Source organism: Eptesicus fuscus, chromosome 14 (genome assembly GCF_027574615.1).
Source record: "Eptesicus fuscus isolate TK198812 chromosome 14, DD_ASM_mEF_20220401, whole genome shotgun sequence".
Taxonomy (NCBI): Eukaryota; Metazoa; Chordata; class Mammalia; order Chiroptera; family Vespertilionidae; genus Eptesicus; species Eptesicus fuscus.
In genome coordinates this window covers 75,429,890-75,443,491 of record NC_072486.1, presented here as the reverse complement: position 1 = coordinate 75,443,491, position 13,602 = coordinate 75,429,890, and the positions used below count along the sequence as shown (strand labels likewise).

The 13,602-nt window shown below is 40.0% G+C and overlaps 1 protein-coding gene across 1 annotated transcript in view; it reads left to right on the top strand.

Annotated features, from left to right (window-relative positions):
- Nucleotides 1-13,602, top strand: part of FOXP2 (forkhead box P2) — a 579,029-nt gene that overhangs the window by 170,345 nt on the left and 395,082 nt on the right. The gene's annotated exons all lie outside the window — the stretch shown is intronic.

Sequence of the window (13,602 nt, the reverse complement as noted above, 5' to 3'; positions counted from 1 at the left end):
ACTTGATTCAAGACTTGATTTATCTCACTGATAATCATCATAATAATACAGGAATATGCAAATTAGCTGGGATGCTGTAACATCACAAATGAACAGCAGGGACCTGAGGCTGCAAGGCACCAGGCCGTGCCCCCTGCTTCGCGAGGCTTGCTTGACAGGAGACCTCAGGCCGTGCCACCTGCCTGGCAGGGCTTGACGGGGGACCTCATGCCATGCCCTCTGCCCTGGTGCCAGGCCGGGAGACCTTAGGCCATGCCCCCCGCCCAGTGGGGCTTGATGGGTGACCTCAGGCCGTGCCTCCCGACCGGCAGGACTTGACGGGGGACCTCAGGCCATGCCCCTCGCCCCGGTGCCAGGCTGGAAGACTTCAGGCTGTGCCTCACTGCCGGGTTCGGGACCTCAGGCTGCACCACTGCCCTGTGGGACTTGACAGGGGACCTCAGGCTGTGCCCCTCACCTGGCAGGGCTTGACGGGAACCTTAGGCTGCATCTCCCGCCCCACAGGGCTTGACAGGGACCTCAGGCCATGCCCCTCGCCCCGGCGCCAGGCCGGAAGAACTCAGGCTGTGCCCCAACGCCAGGCCAGAGGACCTCAGGCTATGCCCCCAGCGGGGCTTGACAGAGGACTTCAGGCCGCAACCCCTGGCCTGGCACCGGACCAGGGGACCTGAGGCTGCACCCCCTGCCAGGTGGGACTTGATGGGGGACCTGAGACTGTGCTCCCCCACGCCGTGCTGGGCCAAGAGCATCAGGCTGGGGTACTTGAGGCTACGCCCCCTACCTGGAGGGGCTTGATGGGGATGGGGCCGGCCAGGTCTGGGTCTCACCCAATGGGGGTGGGGTCAGCCGAGTCTGGGTCTCCTGCATTTTCAAAGTGCATGCGGGTGGTGGGTGAGGGCTTGACTCTAAGTCCCACGGTGCACCCCAGACTCTGACAGGAGGGAGATTTTATATACATTTTACTAATTTTCTTTCATCTCTGACACTTCTATTATAGAGAAAGGGCAAATAGCAATATTAAAATATTTCCTCTAATTAATTCCCTTTTAATGAGCATGAATTTCGTGCACCATGCCACTAGTTTTAGTATAATTCCTGATGCAATTGGATAATATTTTTTGTTGAGGATTTTAGCATGGATGTTCATCAGGAATATTGACCTATAATTTTCTTTCTTTGTAGTGTCTTTATCTGGTTTTAGAATTAGGATAATGCTGGTCTCATAAAAAGAGCTTAGAAGTCTTCCTTACTCTTGAATTTTTTAATTGTTTGAGGAGGATAGGTCTTAGTTCTTTCTTGAATGTTTGGTGAAACTTCCCTGTGAAGCCATTCAGTCCAGGACTTTTGTTTGCTGGTAGTGTTTTGATTACTGCTTTAATTTCATTAATTGTTATTACTCTATTCAGATTTTCTGATTTTTTTCTGATTCAGTTTTAGACATTCAGTTTCTAGGAATTTGTCCATTTTGCACAGGTTGTTCAATTTGTTGGCATACAGTTGTTTTTAATATTTTCTTACAATCCTTTGTATTTCTATAGTGTCAGTTGTTGCTTTACTTCTTTCATTTCTGATTTTATTTATTTGGGTCCCTCTCTCTCTTTGTTTCTTGATGAATCTGGCTAAAGCTTCATAACCTTTTTTATCTTTTCAAAGAACCACCTGATGGTTTCATTTTTCTTTGTATTGTTTCTTTAATCTGTATGACATTTATTTCTGCTCTGATCTTTATTATTTCCTTCCTTTGGGTTTTTCTTGTTGCTTTCTTTCTAATTCTTTAAGTTGTAGTGTTAGATAGTTTATTAGAGATTTTACTTGTTTCTTGATGTAGACCTGTAGTGCTATGTACTTCCCTCTCAGGACTTTTGGTGCTGTGTCCCAAAGATTTTGGGTTGTTGTGTGTTCATTTTCATTTGTGTCCAGGACATTTAAAATTTCTTTCTTGATCTCGTTGGTAACCCATTAATTGTTTAATAACATGTTATTTAGTTTCCATGTGTTTGAATGTTTTTGAGTATTTTTATTGTAGTTGATTTTTAGTTTCATGCCACTGTGATCAGAAAAGATGCTTGATATGTTTTCAATTTTCTTGAACTTGTAGAAACTTATTTTGTGTCCTGATATGTGTTCTTTCTTTGAGAATGTCCTATCTGCACTTGAGAAGACTGTATATTATGCTGCCTTGTGGTGAAATGTTCTGTAAATCTCAGTTAAACCTATCTCATCTAGTGTGCCATTGAGTGTCACTATTTCTTTGTTGATTCCTTTTTTGTCTGAAATATCCATCCAATGAGGTCAGTGGGCTTTTGAAGTACCCTACTTGCGATTTTTCTCTTAAAGTGGTCGAGAGGTTTTGTTGTTGTTGTTGTTGTTTTAATTTATTTATTTAGGTACTCCTATATTGGGTGCATATATATTTACCAGGATTATATTCTCTTGTTGGAGTCTTCTCTTTAGTATTATGTATTGATCTTCTTTGTCTCTTTTATTATTTTGAAGTCTATTTTGTCACATATAAGTATTGCTACCCCTGCTTTTTTTTTTTTCATTCCACTTGCATGGAAATTATTTTTTCATCCCTTCACTTTCATCCTATTGGAGTCTTTTGCTCTGAGGTAGGTCTCTTGTAGACAGTATGCATTTGGTCATGTTTACATATCCATTCAGCTAACCTAAGTCTTTTCATTGGTGCATTTAAGCCATTTACACTTAAGATTATTATTGATAGGTACTTATTCATTGCCATTTTTATTATTTATGCCTATGTTTCTATCTCTCTGTATTTCTTCTTCTCATTACAGCTGTCCCTTTAGCATTTCTTGCGGTACTGGTTTTGTGGTGAAAATCTCCTTAGCCTTTTTTGTCTGGGAAGCTCTTTATTTCACCATCTATTGTGAATGATAGCCTTGCTGGACATAGTAATCTTGTTTTCAGATCCTTGCTTTTTATTATCTTGAATACTTCCTGCCATTCTCTTTTGGCCTGTTTCTGATGAAAAAGCATCTGACAGCCTTATGGTAGCTCTTTTGTAGGTAACAAATTGCTTTTCTCTTGCTGCCTTTGAGATTCTCTCTTTGTCTTTAATCTTTGGCATTTTAATTATGATGTGTCTCTTTGTGGACCTCTTTGGGTTCTTTTTGCTTGGGATATTGTTACATTTCATGCTGCCCCACAGCTCCCTTATACTGTCCTCTTGTTTTTCTTTTTTTTCTTTTTGGTTCTCTGATTGAGTGATTTTTTTTCTATCCTGTCTTCTAATTCTCTGAGTTGATCTTCAGCTTCCTCTACTCTGCCATTTATTCATTCCAGTGCATTTCTTATTTCCACTATGTCTTTCTTCATTTCCAACTGATTGTTTTTCATAGTTTCTGTGTCTTTTTTCATACTGTTGAACATCCTTATCAGTATTACTCTGAACTTTACATGTTAAATTGCTTATCTCTATTTCATTTCTCTCTTCTTCTGGAGAGTTCTCATTCTTTTATTTGGGGCTTTTTTCTTTGTCTCCCAATTTTGATTGCCTATTTGGGTTTGTTTATATGTATTAGGTAAATGTGCTATGACTCATAGTCTTAGAAGATTGGTTTTGTGTAGTAGGTGACCTGTGGCACCCAGTGGTGCAGTCTCCCTGATTACCAGACTTGGGTACTCTTATAGTGCCCTTTGCATGCATTTTGTAGGCCCTGTAATTTTATTTTTATTTTTATTTTTTTAGTTAAGTCTTGAATGCTATTGCCTATTCATGAATGGGTTGAACTTCCTCAGGCTGGTTGACAGTGAGGCTCAACTCCAAACACAGTGTTTGGCCTGCTGTGCAAGTGATTATTACATGAAGCAGAATTCTCTTCAAGGTTTGGAGCCTACCAATATCTCCCTGTGGATATTCTGCTTGTGAAACTTATTGGATCCTTTTTCTGATGTTGTCTGAAGCTGGCTATTGGGTGTTTTCGTTTTGAGCCTTCTTGGAGGGTCTTTGGTGCAGTCCAATGTCAGACTCTGTTTGTGACTGACTCAGAGTACCCTGTTTGGAGCTCTCAGTGGTCCACTGCTTGTGCTCTTTCTGCTAGGGCTGGTTGAGTGTGGGCTCAAGAGGTCAGGCAAGACTCAAAGCACTCAGAGATCCACTTCTACCTGCAGGCTATTAATCTCAATCATGTAATGAACCTCAGGCTGTAGTCCTCAGGAGGGTATAAACTACAGCGGGTGGGACAAGATGTTTTCCAATAAGTGTGGCAATTGCTTCCCCCCAGGCTAACGTTGTGTTGACATGAAAGCTGTACCTGAGAAAGCTGGCCTCTGCAGTATGGGGAATAACTTAGCACAGGGATCCTGGTGCCTTTTTTCTCAGCTCTCTCCCCAGAGCCACCAACCCTAGACTCTAGCCTGCAGCTCTAGTCTGCCCTGCCCTCCCTCAACCAGAGCATAAAGTGAGTGGAAACCTACTATGTTGGTCATTTAAGAGAGTGCCTGTGTTTCTAGCCACCTCTCCCTACCAGACAGAACCTCCGTGCTTTTCACAGCCAGATGTTGTATGGACACCTTTCCAATTTCTGTTACTCTGGGCTTTGGAGCCCAGGTTAGAGTTTAGACCTTAGGGGGAACCCCCCACAGCTGAGATATCCCTGAAAAACTTTAGCTGCTGCCTGTGGGAGCTTATTCAGCCCTCTTGTGCCTCTGCACTTCCCACCAGTCTCCACATGGCCTCCTCCTTACATCCTTAGTGACAAGGGGCCTCTGTAGTTAGTCTTAAGTTGGTCATTTAGGATTATTTTCATATATTTTAGTTCTAATTCCAGTTTGGTCCAGGGAGAATATCAGTGTAGCTTCCACTTAATCTGCCACCATCTTGGAATGCCCCTGTCGATTTCTTCTAGTGTTTTCTTCATTTCAGATATTGCATTCTTCATTTCTGACTGGTAATTTGTTATGGTTCCTGTATCCTTTTTATGCTTTCTAGCTCCTTGTTGAAGTTCTTCCTAAGTTTTTTGAGCATCCTTATAAACATTGTTTTGAATTCTCTATCTGGCAGATTGTTTCCCAGCATATCATTTAGTTATTTTTCTGGCGATTTCTCCTGTTCTTTTGTTCCAGGCATTTGTGTGTGTGTGTGTGTGTGTGTGTGTGTGTGTGAGTCCCCATTTTGGCTGCCTCTCTGTTTTGTTTTTGTTATTGTTGTTGTTGTCTCCCAGTCTTGGTAGGGTGACCTTATAGAGTAGGTATCCTGTGGGATCTAGTGGCACAGTCTCCTTGATCACCTGAGCTAGGTTCTCCAGAAATGCCTCTATGTGGTTCATTTGAGTCCTCCTATTGTAATTGAGCCTTGATTGCTCATGGCCATCCAGGTGTGGGGTCAACCCTCAGGCTGGCTTAATCTCAGGATCACCCCCGACTACAATCTACTAGTGGCTGTACCTGTGCTGACCACACTAAGTGGGATCTGTCTCAAGAGGTTCTGATGTCTGCTGAAATCTCCATTTGGAAGTACCACTTATGAAGCTAATTGGATCCTGCTCTGATGTTGTCTGAAGCTTGCCATTGGGTGTGTTGGCTCTGGGGCCTCTTGGGAGGATTTCTGTTGCAGATAAACATCAGAAGCTGCTGCCTATGACTGACCCTGAGTTACCATTTTGGAGCTACAAAGCAATCCATAGTTTATGGCTGCCTCTGCTGGGCCTGGGTGTACATGGGAAGAACCAAACTGTGCACCAAGGCCAGCTTCACCAGCACCAAGCCCAGCGGCAGGTCAGCAAAAGGCTGAAAGCATCCCAAGATTCACCTCCACCTGCCTCCCCCTGCCTCTGCCTGCTGGCTGCCTGTTATGCTCAGTCATTGAAAGAGCTTCTGGCAGTGCTTGAGTTCCAAGAGATAGGTTCTCAGTGAGTCACAAGGTAGAGGTGAGTGATGTGCACCAGATTGTTACCGTTCAAACTCGATGCCAGTGTTGGGCCTGAAGCCATTCAGCAAAAGTTCCGGGGTTCTCCAAAGTTAGTTGGCACCCTCCAGGTGACAGCAGAACTTTGTGGTGGGGTTGGGGACTCAGGGAGTTACCAGGGGGAGGTGAGCAGAGTTTATCAGGTGCAACAGATTAAGATTTGGTATGAAGGGAGAGTTCTGCACTGGTCCGATGTGTGAGGGAAAAATGACACCTATCCTAGGGCCACACAACATTCTGTCCCAGATTCTGCCCAGACATCTGCCTAGGAAAGCCAGAGTTAGGTATGGCTGGGCTGCAAGGAAGCTGGAGGTTGGGATTAGTGGATCCCTTATGAGGGGAAGGCCCTTGTCAGGCTCACTGGAATGTGAGGAAAATGATCCCTGCTCAAAAGCAACACAACCTAGTCACTGACACCCTGTGCCCAGGCAGCTGACTCCTTCACAGGGCATGAACTTCACAGGGAAGGGAGACAAGGAATCCACATGGTGGAGCTATTGCATTCCCCCAGCCTGATGTGGTATGGAGGGGAGTGTTCCACTCAAGAAAGATGTCCTCTGTGGTGCAGAGGAGGGACTCAGTCCAGGGACCTTTGTGGCTGATTTTCAACCCTCTCCCTGGAGCCACAAGCTCCAATCTCTCCTCACACAACTCTAGTGTGCTCTGCCTTCCCTCCCCTGGAGCCAAAGGTGAGTGATTGCAAATAAGATTTTGTGTGTCGGCCCTTTTAGAGTGCACTTGGATTTCTAGGACACTCAAGTCTCTCCCTGGTGTTCAGAATTCCCACTGATTTTCACAGCCAGGTGTTATGTGGGCACCTCTTCCTGGCTCTGATGTTTTGTGCTGGGGAGCCCAGCACTGAGTTGAGACCCCACACTCCTGAGGGGGCAACTTTGCAGCTGAGGTAAGCCTCTGAATTCTCAGTCACAGCTGGTGGGAGCAGGACCAGCCTTTTGCCCTTCCTACTAGTCTCAGTGGGGCTTCTGTAAAACTTTGGTTATAAGGCTTCTGTTCAGTTAGTCTTCAGTTGGTTATTCAGGTTGATTGTTCTGTATTTTATTTGTAATTCCAGTTTGGTTCTGGGAGGAGATGAGTGTGACATCTACTCTGCTGCCATCTTAGATCTTCTGAGATTTTTATTTTTAAAGGAAAAGCCATAAAGACTCAGAATATAGGACTGGCACTATTTGAATTTTTAATTTAGCTTTGATTGTGTTTTATAACAGGCATACTATGTGAATCAAAATTTAAAATAAAGGACCACTATAGTCTGCTAAGAGGCTGAAGGAGCTTATAAATTAATGGGCTCCTTAAAATCAGTGTCTTGTGATTGTGACTGTTAATGGCTCACTGGACAGAAATGGGTCTCAGGGTTAATTATGTCATCATTGAATGCAGATTGAAATAATTGGCAATCCAGAGGTTTATCAAGTAAAGATCATTTTGGTGGAAATTTTGGATATATGAAAGTCCAGTAATTCTGTGTGGTTTCTTTTTTAAATAATGTGACAGTTATATCAGTGGATACACATTGAAGAAAGGAATAGCAATATGTTTTTAAAGTTTTAAACTTACATTTTAATTTTACAAATGCCTTTTATATATGTTATATTTGCTTTTTGAAAGGTAATATTTTAAACACACATAATGTTTTTTCTTTCTAATCCTAACCTCCTTCTATACTTATCTTTGATATATGATGTCTGAATACCAGGAATCTAACAAAAATTTACAAATTGCTCCTAAAAGTTGTTGTTGAATGAGACTTGTCTTTGCATCATTTCTTCCTAAGAAGGCCTTAGGTGCCACTAAAGTTCATGATGAAGTTTCTTTATTATATCTTTACTAGAGCGGGGGGGAAATCCCTCAGCCTGGCCTGCACCCTCTTGCATTATGCGAGCCCTCGGGGGATGTCCGACTAATGTCTTAGGCCCGCTCCCTGTGAGGTACCTGCCATCACTGCTGTACTCACAAGCTGTGAGCCTGGCTTCTGGCTCCTGCATTGAGCATCTGCCCCCTGGTGGTCAGTGCACATCATAGCAAGCATTGAATGACCTTAGCATATCATTAGCATTTATGCTTTGATTGGTTGAACAGACGACCAGACACTTAGCATATTAGGCTTTTATTATGTAAGATTAAATTTTCATCAGTTGTTATTTAAATAATTGGAATAAAAATATCAATGAGCCCTGGCCAGTATGTTCAATGGTTAGAGCATCAGCCTGTGCACCAAAGGGTCACAGGTTAAATTTCTGGTCATGTACCTCAGTTGCACGTGATCCCTGACCTGGTCAGGTGCATGTGGGAAGCAACTAATCTGTGTGTCTCTCTCATACCAATGTTTCTCTCTCTCCCTCACCCTCTTCCGCTCTCTCTAAAAAAAAATAATGGAGAAAATATCCTTGGGTGAGGATTAACAATAACAACAAAATCATCAAAATACAATCTTATGAAACATAGGAAAAATAAATCTCTTAAGAATAAAACACAATTTGTAAACTGTAAAAAATATGTTTGAATTACAAGTTAGTTTTATATTTAATGCAAAAATATTTATACTTCCTGAACCTATTATAATGTCCTGTTGTAATATGTTTTTCAATTTTATTACTGAACATAAGTTTCAGGCTAAAGTGACAGGAAAAAAAATCATTAAAATAGGAAATGACATCATGGTGATCAAATATAAAAAGGATTTTTGGATACATGTATAACAGGAGAAAAACTAAAGAGGGTGTCAGTAATAATAGCTAAGATTATGCATGAAGATGAAGCATAAGGATGAAGCACAAGATGAAGCCTGATATTTAAAAGTTCATATTCTTGCCTACTGTGTCAAGAAATATGTGAATTGGTCATTGGATTTGATGTGGAAAAAAATTTCTCTTTTTACTCATGATAGGAAGGCTTTATTCATTTTCTCCTATGAACAGATTACTTTCTTATAAAATGTCAAATATTCTTAACTAGAATAAGTATATCAAGTCTTTTTACGACATTTTCAATAGTTGCATATTATTATGTGCAGCAAATGACAACACTGTATTAACTAACAGAAGGGTGTACCCACCTACTAAATTGCCAACAGACTTTGATTTGTGCCAGTGAATTTCACCAAATTGTTTACTGTCTATGCCTGTGTGTAGGGATATGTAAGTGTGTGGGCAGGTGCGTGAGGGGTATTAGATAACAGCAAATGATAGAGCGAAAAGCTCCTGGTATCAATGAATTGAATATGCACACATGCAACTTGTATTGCTATTTAAATAATTTAGTAGACAGAGTTATTTATTGTTCTCTACTAGCAGCATAAAATGTATTACCTTAACCTAAGGATAATTTCTTTTCTTCTTTCACAATGAAATGGGTTTATAGTTATATAACGAATTGTTTTGATTTGAAGAATTGGTATTTTTCAGATGTTTTCAAAGCTACAACTATATAAAATAGAATTAATGTCTTTTTTTAAAAAATATATATTTTATTGATTTTTTACAGAGAGGAAGTGAGAGGGATAGAGAGTTAGAAACATCGATGAGAGAGAAACATCGATCAGCTGCCTCTTGCACACCCCCTACTGGGGATGTGCCCGCAACCAAGGTACATGCCCTTGACCGGAATCGAACCTGGGACCCTTGAGTCCGCAGGCCAACACTCTATCCACTGAGCCAAACCGGTTTTGGCAAGAATTAATGTCTTTATAATTTTTCATCTGTCAGTATATCTTGACACATTGAAAGGAGCTTGGAAATTATTGCTTCACAAATAAGCATTTTTCACATATTTTGTTTGTCTTTTCCAAGCAGTTTCTTTCCTTTTTCCTAACTCAAAATACTATTACTCTAGAAGAAAGAAAAGTCAAGACTCAAATATAATGTTAAAAATAAGGGTGCGTTGGGTGAAGAAGTTTGTTGTGCCATTTATAACTTTGTCGACGCTGTTTCCTAGTGTTCTGTGGTTTGTGAAACATTAGTCAGGACTGAGTTTTAAAAAAAATTGGTGATGCTGGCTCTTCCACATCTGAACATATAGAAGTACCCATGGTAAATCTTATCCTGAAAGGAAAAATGTGTTACATGATTGAAAACCATCAAAAGTCTTTGGTCCTTTACTTCTCCAAAAGAACTATTAAAAGTGCAGGTTGGAAGAACTAAAGAATTTATGGAACATGCATATTTCATGAAGAAAAAAAAATGTTCAGAAACTCCAGGTTTCTTTCTACCACAAGACAGAATCTGCAAACACGTTTTGGAAGAAAGAAAATAGTCTCTTTTCAGAAGAATCCTAATATTTCCAAATAAAAACCTGCCACTGAGTTCTTGCCTCATGTTATTTAGGGAAAGAGTAATAGTGATAATAATAACAGGTTTTTGGATAATCCCCAAGCTCCCCCTTCTCCTAGGAGGGATTATTCATTTGGAGAGTTGTTTACCAATTGGTAACTTCCATTTTAGTTTAGTTCAGAGGACAGGAAGTTTTAGAACCAAAGAGTTTCATCAGTCACATTTGTGTGCGTGTGTTCTGTGCCATTCAGTTTGCTCCAGTTCTTGGGAACCCTATGAATGAGTGATTTTGACACTGCCCTTCCTCATCAGCCCTGCTCAGTTCCTGTTGATCCATGTCTATGGCTTCTTTTATGGAGTCGATCCACCTCACATTTGGTCATTTTCTCTTCCTGATGCCTTCAATTTTTCCGAGCGTTCGGTTCTTTTCCAAAGAACCCTACCTCTCATGTGACCAACGTAAGACAGCTTCAGTTTTGTCATTTTCGCCTCTAGTGATGCTTCAGGTTTAATTTGTTCTAGGACCACTTGTTCGTCTTTCTAGCTGTCCAGAGTATACAACCGTAGAGCTCCCTTCCAATGACATATTTCACATAAATCATTTTCTTTTCCTATCAGCCTTCCTCACTGCCCAATTTTTACACCCGTTTATAGTAATGAGAATATGAGGGTATGAATGATCTCAGCCTTTATCTCCACTGACACGTCTTTGCTCTTGGTGATCTAATTCTTCCATTGCTGTCCTTCTGAGTCTCAGCCTTCTCTTCATTTCTTGGCTGCAGTCTCCATGTGAATTGGTTACTGTGATTTTCCTTACCAAGATAAGAAAAATCTTTCATGATTTCAATATCTTCATTGTCTGTTGAAGTTGTGTTTTTTTGTTTGTTTGTTTGTTTGTTGTAGTCAAGTGTTTTGTCTGTTTGATGGTACAGTGTAGTCCTTCTTTGGCCCTTTCTTCTTTTACTTTCATCAGAAGTCCTTTCAAATCGTTGTTACTTTCTGCCCATAAGATGGTGCCATCTGCATATCTTAAGGTATTGCTGTTTCTTCCACAAGTTTTTGCTTCTTCTTCCTCTGAGTCTAGCCTAGTTTTTGGATTCTGTTTATGTATTAAACAAATAGGGATAACAAATGCACCCTTGTTTCACCCCTTTGCCTGTAGGAAACCATGCTCTCTCTCCATTTGCTGTCCTAATAGTGGCTTCCTTTCCACAATATGTTACACATTAGGTCAATCAAGTGCTAAGGCACACCCATTTCTTTCAGAGCAACACATAACTTTTCATGATCTATGTAGTCAAAGGCTTTATTGTAGTCTATAAAACATAGACTAACTTTCTTCTGAAATTCTTTGGAGCACGGCAGTATCCAACAAATGTTCGCAATTAGATCTCAAGTGACTCGTCCTTTTCTGAAACCCGCTTGAGCATCTGGATTTCTTGCTTCATACAAGGTAGAAGCTTTGTGTCATCACCGTGAGCATCACTTTACTTGTGTGGGAAAGTAGAGCAATGGTCCTATAGTACTGCACCCCTCGTCATCTCCTTTCCTGGAAATTGGATGTCTATTGAATGTCTCCAGTCTGTTGGCCATTGTTTCATTTTCCCTATTGGTTGACATACTCTTGTTAGGATTTTGACAGGTTCAGTCTCTGTGGCTTGAAATAATTCTGTTGGCATCCCATCTCCTCCTGGTGATTTATTTCTTCCGAACACTTTCAGGGCAGCTTTTACTTTATTTTTTAGAATTACAGGTTATTCCTCATAGGAATCTGTCATCACTTTGCCTCTTCTGTATAGATTTTATGTATCCTGTTTCCACCTTCCCTTTGTTTGCTCCTGGTCATGATAATGTGTTTCCTTGTTGGTCATTCAGCATTCCGAGTCCAGGTTTAAATTTCCCTTTTATTTTTTGTCTCTTCTAGTAGGGATTCTTCTTCTTTTTCTTTTTTTGTTGTTCTCTTGTATCTCCTTACATTGACTTACATTTTCACATCTACTTTTACCTTTTTCCTACTGCTAAAATTTTCTTCACTAAATTTTTTCAGTGTCTATATTTAAATTCTCCTCAGGCTTCTGTGATTAGAGGCTATTCTTACCATTCCAAAAATAAGCAGCTAAGCCCTCACCCCCCATTGGTTAGGCTTATATGCATGCATAGATATATGTGTCCATTGGTTAGGCTTATATGCCTGCATACACGTCCTTTGGTTGAGTGGGGGGAGGCAATAGGGGGAATTGCCCCCATTACATAAGGACACATATGTAATACCTTAATCAATAAACAAAAAACAAAAAACAAAAACAAGCAGCTATACTTATGCTTATGTGAATAAGTTTTCTCCCTTACTTTATTAAAACTATTTTGTATGAAATTTGAGGTATTGTGCTACAGTATACCACAAAGAACATGAAATGGATTTGATTCAGGAATAATTGTTTAAGAACTTCTTTTTTGAAGTTATCAATATTTTTAAAGTTTGCACTTAAATTAGTTTTCTCACTTTGGGGTCAATGTCTTAAGCTGAAATGCCCTGAATTATATGTGTACTATATACAAATGTGCTATAGAAATGAACTTACATATGAAAACCAATATATAAAAATTAATGTTTATGTTCTAATCCTCTGTATAAAAACATTGTATATATCAGTGTTTGAATGATACACTCCTATCCTTAAGATGTAACTATATATTTGTATGAAATACAAGTCTGGGAAGTAAGTAAGGGCGTAGCTCCTAAATTTATTCCTTTCTCACACATAAAAACGCTCTTTTTAAGTACAATGGGAATAACAGAGTTAATTATAAGAAAAAGAGCAGGGATCATTTCTAGTGTAAATTTGCATATGTATGATAGTTTTCAAATTTAAATAAATAATGTAACTCCTTCTGAATCTAACCTGATTGTTTGTGGTGGTTAGTTCTTCTTAAGTTAGTGGAAAAACTATATCCCTTGACTTAAAGAAAATAAAAGACTATGGAGAAACTGGGTTCAATTTTTAGACATTAGCTTTTTTTTGGGTGGGGGTGGAGTGATATTTACATTTCATCTGAATATTCTCCCTCCCCAACTACTGAGCTTTGTTAATTAAAATAATGAATTCACTCCATTTATGAAGTAAACCTTTTTATTTTTAAATATTGAAATAGGTTACAAATGCAGATTTTATGAGCTAGAATAAACAATTAATAGATTTTTATAAAAGGGTATCTCTATGTGCATATATGTATGTACAAAAATACAAGTACTGACTTTATACTTGTTTATCTTTGAAGAGCTAAGAGGTGTTCCTAATTTTTAACACAAAAGCATGAACACTGGATGTGCTTGCAAAATACTAGGTGATGAATTATATTGCCATTCTCTGCTTTTCTATGAACTCT